The sequence below is a fragment of the Sturnira hondurensis genome, unplaced genomic scaffold, assembly GCF_014824575.4.
Source record: "Sturnira hondurensis isolate 20B ecotype Veracruz unplaced genomic scaffold, ASM1482457v3 Scaffold0006505, whole genome shotgun sequence".
NCBI classification, from domain to species: Eukaryota; Metazoa; Chordata; class Mammalia; order Chiroptera; family Phyllostomidae; genus Sturnira; species Sturnira hondurensis.
In genome coordinates, this window is record NW_028079136.1 from 2,708,869 (window position 1) to 2,718,727 (window position 9,859).

The following is a 9,859-nucleotide window of genomic DNA, read 5'->3' on the forward strand; positions in this document are numbered from 1 at the left end:
CCAGTAATTGTATTCATTTATATATAATAAAATATATAATACATAAACAAATGAAAACCAAACGATCAAAGATATATTCTTGAAAATTAAAAAAAGGCTTTTTTACAAAGTACTAATACCCAGATTAAATTGGAACCTCTGAGGATAGGTCCCAAATAATTTTAATGTGCAGCTTCTATAAAATACTGTCTCAAGAGAAGCTCTTCTCCAACTTTCCAAAACTGACACATGCAGTAATAGAAAATCTAAATAGTCCTATAACTAACAAAGGAATTTAATTCATAATTCTTTTTAAAAATGTCTACAAAGAACATTCTAGGTCTAAATGAATTCACCAGTGAATTCTAATGGCAGTCATATACAAACACTTTTACAGAATAGGAAATGAGACCTGCCCAACTGATTTTTTTTTATGCTAGCATAATTTTGGTACCTAATGCTTATCTATATAAAGAAAGGAAAATGTATGTCATTCTCATTCACCTACAGAGGTAAAAAAATTATATAACGTGCCTACCAAATCCCTTCTTATAAGGATACCAGTCATTCGATTAGGGCCCTTGCAATGGCCCTATTTTAGCTTAATTGCCACTTTAAAAGGCTCTGTCTTTCAACATAGTCACAATCTGAGGTACTGGGGGTTAGGAGTTAATCATACGAATTTGGGGGATAAGCTCAGGACAACGAGGTAATGAAGAATTACAGGGCCAAGATCTCAGCAGAGGAGGAGACCTGCAGAAATGATCTTGGAATGTCGTACTTTCTTCTAGAGTGGTGAACCTGCTGGGGGAGCTCAAGAGTTGGAAAATTTTAGTTTTAGGTGATAGTTAATAAACTTAGTAGTTAACGTATGTAAAAAGCTACTGTTTCAGAATGGAAGGTACGGCCCACCCTGACTCCAGGAGACCACAGGCAAGTCCACCTTTGTGCTCCAGAAGAGACCCTAAGCAATCAAGATGTTGTCTGGACCATCGAGTTTCTGGGAGAGACATCCCGTGGCCCCAGACACATAAAATCATGCAGGACACAGGACCCAGGTAGAAAGTCACCAGTCAACAGATGAAAGGATGTTAGGGAAATTGCCAGACTGCAGCTTTTATCTGATTAACTTCTTTTTGGAATTCCAAATCCCTTTCCTACACTTCTTCCTCCTTACTAAAAGGTTGGCTTGAAAGGAAATGTAAGATGGTTTCTTAGGGTACACAACCCACAGTCTTCTCAGATCCCAGGCCATCTGAATAAAGCGCCCATAAAGATTCAATCCCTGTCTCTGCTTATTGGTTCTGGTAGTGACAGGCAGCACGAACACTCACTTTTCTGGTTTCAAACCAATTCACAAGGACCTAACAAGGGACTCTAAAAAGCTATTCTCTCAAAGTAAGAGTGAAAAATTGGGCTTCAGTGAAATCGAAGCCCAGCCCTGAATCGCCTCAGTCCCTGACTGGATTAAGGTGATTCAAGAAAACTAATATGAACATTCAGCAGCCTGTCAGAGGCAGTCAAATTCTCTCTGGAGAAATATAAAAATCCGAGGCCTCAAATATTTTGTGATATTTTTACATGTAATGTTGGCACTCAACTAGTATACAAGGAGATGAAATATTGATTGAAACCAAAAGCAGCAATACACAACAGAAAGAGACCGTCAGCAGATCTGGGCACTATCATCAAGTGCTAACTTTATCGTAAACATGCTTAATATGCTGCTAGTGCTCTACCATGATTCTATTTACCAGGTGGGTTGGCTCACTCCAACTCCACCCCAGCCCCCAGTCCTCAGTGGTAACAGCTCATACCCATTGTTAGGAGAACTGACTTCAATTGATGGGGTCATCTCTCCCGGAATTCCCCAGGAGGTCAGCATGAGCCACCCCCACCCCCTCCCTGGAATGCAATGAACGGACCAATCTGGAGTATTTGAGTCACACTGCCCCCCTCTCCCACTGCCTTGCCTCCAGGAGGACAATGTGTGAGGCTATTGGTGTGCCAGAGCTCCAACCTGCCAGGTCAAGGCGAGGACTTCAGTCACATAAACCTCTTGGTCTTCTTCCCATGCCCCATCCTGCTTTCCTTACAAGTTTCATCTAAGGGTATTTCCTCAATAATACCAATCAGACAAGAATTCCACATCAGGCTCTGCTTCTAGGGAACCTACCATGTTGAAGATTCAGAAAATTGAAAACTGTAAAAGAAAAGAAAATGAACATTCTAAAGCTGAACACTACATTTCAAGAACCATTTGGATGGATTAGTGGGTGGATTTGATAGCAGAAGAACACAGCTGAAATGTCATGAAGAAACTGCCTAAAATTAAGCTCAGAGACAGAAAAGGATGGGGCAAAAGTGTAAAAGACATAATAGAAAGTAATAGAAACAATAGTAACAGCCAGTAATAGAAAGTCTAATGGCTGAAATTTTTCCATAACCGATGAAAGACATGAAGTTAGATACAAGAAGCCCTATGAATGCTATACAGGGTATATGGGAGGAAAATCGCTTCAAAGCAACAATAATACTAATAGCTAACTTTACAGTACAGACAGTGGTGAGCCAGAAGACAGCATATGCTGAAAGAAATATGCCGTCAGCAAATGCTGAAAGAAAATAGCTAATGTAGAATATTACATGCAGGTTTGATAACCTCTTCAGGAGGTGACCGACATTTCAGACAAGCAGAAGTCAGGTGAATGAATAGTTGTCTTTAGCAGAGAGGGAAGGGACTGTGATTGGGAAGAGGCGTGTGAAGGCTTCTGGGGAGAAAGTAATGTTTGCTCTATAATGCTATTTATAATGTTTTATTTTGCTGTATATATTTTTGTGTATTCTGTATATTTCACAAAGACATTAATATTTTACCTATTGTACTCATTAAAATTTTTTTATTCATTTTGAGGGAGAGAGGAAGGGAAGGAGAAAGAGAGGGAAAGAAACATCAATTGGTTGCTTAACGCCTCCAACTGGGGACCTGACCACAGCCGAGGAATGTGGCCTGACGGGGAATTGAATCAGTGACCTTTCGGGCCACAGGCTGGTGCTCAATCACTGAGCCACACCAACCAGGGCAGTACTCATTTTTAATGTAAAAATATTCCACTTATAAATTATCTTCTAAAGCAGATGAATCTCTGTACTCAAAAATAGTCATTATTTTTCAAGTATTGCATGTAGTGATGATTAATAAAAGGTTTGCAATATTGTGATTTGTGATAAAGATATATTTAGCCATTCAGATAACCAAATACATATTTCTCATGTATATTTGGTCTTCATCCACAGTTCCTGACTCACAATACCCATACCATTGGGAATTTCCTGAACGATTTGAGCAATGGGAACATCTTTTGTTACAATATTTGGTCTCTTGTTCTTAATTCCTGAAGAAAAAGGAAACAATCCGCCCCCCTTCAAAGCCATAAAGTTGAAATGGGTATCTTGTTATTCAAAACAAGTCCCCTTCCACCGCGGCTGGGTTTATGTTAATGAGATGACTTTTGGAATGCACCTGAGGATGGGGTTGTCTGAGGACCCAATCCAGAATAGAGGGTTGGGACTTTCAGCCCCATCCCGTTTACCCAGGAGGGGAATGGTCTAGAGGTTGAACCAATCATCAAGAGCCAACGAGTTAATTAGCGATGCCTGAGTAATGAAGTCTCCATAAAAAAACAAGAAGGAGGGAGTTTGGGGAGGTTCCAGGTTGGTGAACTACAGCGCTTCTCTGTTTCCCCAAGCCAGGCCTCGAACTCCATGCAGACAGACACACCTTTATTCAGGACACTGCCCCATGCCTCCTCCTCTGGCTATTGGTTCGTACCCTTTAATATCTCTGTAATAAATCGGTGACCTAGTGAGTAAGTCGATTTTGTGAGTTGCTCTAGCAACTTAATCGAACCCTGGGAAGGGGTTGTGGATATCTTTGATTTATAGCTAAGTCTTACCTTGGAAGCACAGGTAACAACTGGGTTTTGCAATTGGCATCTGAAGTTCAAGGAGGGGGTCATGGGAACCTCCAGTCAGTAGCCAGTGGGTCAATGACTGCTCTCTGAAATTCAGGGCAGTCTTGCAGGACTGAACACCCAGCCTGTGGAATCCGATGCTGTCTTCGGTGAATGGTGTCAGATTAGAGCTGCAACGTAGGACACCCAGCTGGTGTCAGAGAAGCTTGTTGCTGCTGTGGGGCAACTACACATCCTCACATGGAACTATAACCTAACAATTTAAAATTGGGAGTTCTTTTAGAAATCCGTATATTTTTTTAAGAAATGTGAAGCTCTATTAATGCTGGGCTGGCGTTTTTGAATGGCAAACAATTGGAAGTGAGTTGTGGCTTTTTATGTGGTATACATATATGTACTAGGCCAAGTACACATCATTAATTTACAATTTCTATCTGGTCTTGTGGCTATTTAAATATGTAGCCCCCACTTTAAACATTAAAAAGAAAAACTTTCACTTGGGTTCCCTTATGAATCTTTGCTTCCACAGGTTAAATAGCCCAGGTCCTTTATGTAATTTGGTTCTTATCACTGTTCCCTGGACCTCTGTTAATTTACCAATGTCCCTTTTAAAACAGATCACCTCGTTATTATAAAATGGGATGGATACGGACAGGATGTTTTGAGGAATGCAATTTCAGATATGCTTTGCTTTTAAAAAACTTGAGAAACCTACTTAATGGTAATGGACAACAGCTCCCAGGGCTTTATCATTAGAAGTCTTATTAAACCAATCCTTCTCTATTTATCCTTTTCTGAAAGCAGTTGTTTGAACTTAAATACAAGGAATCATAGTTACTCTTCTTGAATTCCATTTTCTTAATGGTAGATTTATTTATATCTCTGGAGCTTCTGTGTCTTCATTCAGGCTGATAATATTGTAACAGCTGTTAAAGGAAAATAGACCAAGACAAAACTTTAGCTACCAAATCTCCACTTAACCATCTTCCTGATGAAATTAACTGATGATTCTCTTTACAAACTTTCCTTAAACCAGGGGACCCTCAGTGGGGAATTTTGAGTGTGTGTGAAGCCTCTTTAAGAGAATTAAAGTGAGCCTGGGACCCTGAACTTGGGGACTATTTTCAAAGTAAAACTGATAACAATAGAATCTGACACTGATAAAAAAATGCAATAGAGATTTGTATACTGATTGTATGTAACAATGCTAAATTTACCATTAATTTAAAAATATTTAGTGCTTTCAAAATTCTTTGGAATAGAATTTCTTTCTTTCTTCTATTAGACAATCATATCATCTACAAATAATGACAGTTTTATTTATTTCCTTTTGATTATTATGGCTTTTATTTTTTCCTATGGTTGGACCACCAATACAGTGTTGATGAAAATCAATGATAGAATTCTTGTCTGTTTAAAGGAATGACTAACATTTTAACCTCAAATGACATTTACAGTAATTTCCTTTGTTTATACTCCCAAAACTTACATTCCCTTCTAATCTGAGTTTATCTTTTTTTTTCCTCACTTCTCTCCCACCTCTTCTCCCTCCCTTTTTTTCATTCCTCTTTACTTTATATATCCTAAATGATAAAGGGTGATTTTACAGTTTTTGTATTTTTAAATTACAGTTGGCATTCTATATTATTTTACATTAGTTTCAGGTGTGTGCATAGACATTCATGTAGTTTACAAAGTGATTCCCCACCTAAGTCTAGTACCCACCTGGTACCAGACACAGTACAAAGTTATTCATTGATTAGCCTCTTTACATTCCCCCATGCTGTGCTCATCCCTGGGACTATTTTGTAACTGCTGATTTGTACTTCTTAATTTTTTCACCTTCTCACCCAGCCCCCAACCTCCCTCCCATCTGGCCGCCGGCTGCCATCAGCTTTTCACAGTATCTATAAGTCTGTTTCTTTTTTTGATTCTACATATAAGTGAAATCATACGGTATTTGTTTTTCCCTGCCTTATTTCACTTGGCATATAATATCTTCTGGGTCCATTCATGCTGTCAACAAATGGTAAGATTTCATCTTTAGCCAGTTGTCTATTGATGGACACTTAGGTTGCTCCCATACCTTGGCTAAATCAAACAACACTGCAATAAAAAAGGCATGGCATGTCTTTTTAAATTATGTTTTGAATTTCTTTGCATTAATACAGAGAAGTGGAATTGCTGAGTCATCAGGTAAATTCTGCTTTTAATTTTTTGAGGAAACTCCATACTCCTTTCCAAGTGGCTGCACCAGTTTATCATCCCAGCAGTGCACCAGGGTTCTCTTTTCTTCACATCTTGCCAACGCTTGTTGTTTCTTGGTTTACTGATGAGAGAGAGCCCTTCTGACAGGTGTGAAGTGATATCTCAATGTGGTTTTAATTTGTGTGTTTCAGATTCATGATGTTGAGCATCTTTTCATGTCTATTGGCCATCTGTATGTCCTCTTTGGAGAAATGTCTAGTCAGGTCCTCTGCCCATTTTTAAATTGGATTGTTTGGGGGGTTTTAGTGTGAAGATGTATGAGTTCTTTATAAATTTTGGATATTAACCCCTTATCAGATATATCAGTGGCAAATAGGTTCACCCATTTAGTCAGAGTCTTTTCATTTTGTTAATGGTTTCCTCTGCTGTACAAAAGTTCTTAGATTGATATAATCCCATTTGCTTTTTGTTTGTTTGTTTGTTTCTTTTGCCCAGAGATACATCAGGAAAAAATATGGCTAAGATAAATACCAGAGTTTACTGCCTATATTTTCTTCTAGGAGTTTTATGGTTTCAAGTCTTGCATTTAGGTCTTTAATCCATTAAGTAGATTATATAAGTCATACACCACATCTATTCATGTATGTGTTGTATGAATTTGGTGTAAGTTTTTTAAATGTATTTATCCAGTTTTCCAAACACTATTGAATAGACTGTCTTTACCCCATTGTATGTTCTTGCTTCTTTTTCGTAGGTTAATTGACCACATAAACATGGGTTATTTCTTAAATTTTTTTTTAATTTATTGATTTTAGAGAAAGGGAGAGAAAACATTGATTTGTTGCTCCTCCCGTTTATGCATTCGTTGGTTGTTTCTTGTACATGCCCTGACCAGGGACTGAACCCACAACTTGCTATATCAGGACAATGCTCCAGTCAAGTGAGCCACCAGGCCAGGGCATTATTTCTGAGCTCTCTACTCTGTTCTGCTGATCTAAGTGTTTGTTTTGATGCCAGTACCATGCTGGATTTTCTTTTAAGATTTTATTTATTTTAGAGAGAGGGCATGGGAGGGAGAAACAGAGGGAGAGAAACATCTGTGTGAGAGAGAAACAGCTTCTTGTTACATCCACAACCCAGGCATGTGCCCTGACTGGAAATTAATTGGTGACCTATCACTTTGCAGGACAACACCCAACCAACTGAGCCACACTAGTCAGGGTGATAATAGCCGGTCTAACCGGTATGAGGTGATATCTCATGGTTTGGTTTGCATTTCCCTGATTAGTGATGGTGAGCACCATTTAGTGTACCTGTTGTCGACTTGTATATTGTCTTTGGAAGAACATCTTTAGATTCTCTGCCCATTTTCAAATAGATTTTCTTTTTTTTTGCTATTGAGTTGTGTGAGTTCTTTATACGTTTTGGATATTAACCCCTTAGCAGATCGATAGATGACTTGCAAATATTTTATCCCATTTGGTAGGTTGTTTTTCACTTTGTTAATGTCTTTTGCAGTTCAGAAGCTTTTTATTTGCATGCAATCCCACTATTTTAGTTTTCTTTTGTTGCCTTTGCTTTGGGTGCCAGATCCAAAAAAATCATTGCCAAGATATTGATATATCAAGGAGCTTATTTATTGCCTTTTTCTTCTAGGAGGTTTACAGTTTCAGGTCTTACATTCAAGTCTTTAATCTCAGTTCATCTTTGTGTACGGTATAAAATGGGGTCATTTAGTTTTCTTCCTCATGTGGCTGTCCACTTCTCACTGCACCATTAAGGACTGTCTTTTCCCCATTGTATATTCTTGGTTCCTTTGTCATAGATTAATTGACAATATATGCATAGATTTATATCTGAGCTTTCTATTCTGTTCCATTGATCTATGTCTGTTTTGTCAATATCACACTGTTTTGATTACTATAAGTTTGTAATGTCAGTCGAATTCAGGAGATGAGATGCCTCCAGTTTTGTTCATTGTCAAGACTGTTTTGGCTATTTATGTGGTTCCATGAAAAATTTAAGATTGTTTGTTCTAATTTTGTGAAAAATGCCAGTGGAATTTTGATCTGTAGATTGAATCTGTAGATTCTTTAGGTAGTACAAATTTTTTTCACAGTATTCTTCCAATCCCTGAGCATGAGATATCTTTGCTTTACTTGTGTCTTCTTCAATTTGTTTTATCAATGCCTTACAGTTTACAGGTCTTTAAAATCCTTGGTTAAACAGATCAAAAGATAATAAAAAAAATAAACAAACAACACAATGAACAGTCCTGATTTATTGGACTGTTTAAATTTTATTTCTAGATATTTTATTCTCTTTGATGCAAATGAAAACAGGATTGTTTTCTCAATTTGTCTTTCACTGGTTAATTATTAGTGTGAAGAAACGACAGATTTGTGTATACTGATTTATGTCAACGTTAATGAATTTATTTATTGTTTTTGTTTTTGGTGGAGTCTTTTGGGTTTTTATATATGTCATCTACAAATAGTGAGTTTTACTCCCTTTTTGATTTGGTTGCCATTTACTTCTTGTCTAGTTGCTCTCATATTACTTCTAATACCATGTTGAATAAAAGTGGTTAGAGTGGGCATCTGTGTCTTGTTCCTGATCTTAGAAAGCTTTCATTTTTTACTGTTGAATACAATTTTAGCTATGAACTTGTCACATGGCCCTTGTTGAGGTATGTACCCTCTATACCCACTTTGTTGATTTTAACCATAAATGGATGTTGAATTTTGCCAAATGCATGTTCTGCATCTGTTGAGATGATCTAATTTTATCCTTCATGTTGTTAATGTGGTGTGTATACATTGTTTTTTATTTTATTTTATTTTTAAGATTTTACTTATTTTAGAGGGGAAGAGAAAGAGAGAGGGAGAGAAATATCAATGTATGGTTGCCTCTCGTGTGTCCCCTGCTAGGAACTGGCCTGCAACCCAGGCATGTGCCGACTGGAAATTGAACCGTGGAAATTGAACTGTGATCGTGCGGTTCGCAGGCGTGCGCTCAATCCACTGAGCTACACCAGCCAGGGCACATTCTGTTTTTTATTAACAAGTTGGATGCTTAGCTTGTTCATTTGTTAGCCTTCGTTCCCCTAATATAAACATTTAATGCCATAAGTTTCCCGTCAAGTGTCGTTTTCACTGCATCTCAAACTTTGGTAGTACAGATGTTTTAATTATCATTTATTTCTACCTATGTTCAAATTCCTATTATGACTTCTTTTTTGACCCTGGCATTATTTAGGAGCTATTTCTTAAATCTATGAGGCATATATTATTTCACTGTTTTCTTTTTGTTTAATTTAAATTGCCTTGTGGTCAGAGAGCATGGCCTGCATGACACATACTCTTTGAAATCTGAGACTTGGGTTTACAGACGAGTACACGGTCAACTTTCATAAACTTGTTCTGTGGATGTTTAAAGGAAGAAATATTCTCTAATTGTTGGGTTTCAGTTCTACATATATTCAATAAATCAAGACTGTTCATTGTACTGTTTATATTTTTATTACCTCTTGGTTTGTTTAACTTACTTGGTTTGTTAAATCTCCCACTCAGTTTGTGGATTTTTCAAGTGTTCGCTATAGTTCTACCAACTTCTGATTTATGAATCTTTGAGACTATTAGATAAGGACATTTATATTATGGGCCTAGACTTCCTCCTCTGTAAACCAGATCATTAAA